Genomic DNA, 766 nt, shown 5'->3' with positions numbered 1-766 from the left:
TATATTAGAAATTATCTAATTATAAATCTCACAGAGAGACTTAAGCAGCAATGTTACGATAAAGCAGTTGTATACTATCAACTTAACGTGACAGTCCCAATAAGGGAATCATACTGCTGCTATTTAGCCCTAAGAAGCTGGACCGCTTCCTGTCGGCCTTGATACATTTCCTGTGTTCTTATATTTGTGAGGAGGAGACAAGCACCTCCACCCAGCCTAGCCTGCATTCAGGGACATGTTTCTGAGTCTATGCTCATCATCGGCCTGAAGTAGCATGACCAGCTGGCTGAAGATGCCTGTCAACCTCTCACAAACATATATATTTCTAGTGAAAACACTTCAGGCTGATGACGAGCAAAAACTCAGAAACATATCGCTGAAGGCAGGCTAGGCTGGGTGGCGGTGCTTGTCTCTCCCTCATAAACAAAAGGACACAGAAAACGTATCAAGGCCAACAGGAAGCGGTCCAACTTCTTAGGGCTAAATAGCAGCAGTATGATTCCCTTATTGGGATTGTCACGTAAAGTCAACAGTATACAACTGCTTTATATATATATATATATATATATCAAAATACCGCAGTAAGCACATAAATGTGAAACAAGGTGGAAAAAAGAATACTCAAACACCAGAGGTAGAGTAATATGCTTTATTTAAAAGCAGCAGAAATATAACAAAAGCTGTTACTCAGAGTTTCACGTTCGTCGGACAGTTTTGTTAACAAAACTGCTTTTAAATAAAGTATATATATATATATATATATATA

This window comes from Octopus bimaculoides, chromosome 2 (assembly GCF_001194135.2).
Source record: "Octopus bimaculoides isolate UCB-OBI-ISO-001 chromosome 2, ASM119413v2, whole genome shotgun sequence".
Lineage (NCBI taxonomy): Eukaryota > Metazoa > Mollusca > Cephalopoda > Octopoda > Octopodidae > Octopus > Octopus bimaculoides.
The sequence above is the reverse complement of the archived record's forward strand: the minus strand, read 5'-3'. Positions refer to the sequence as shown.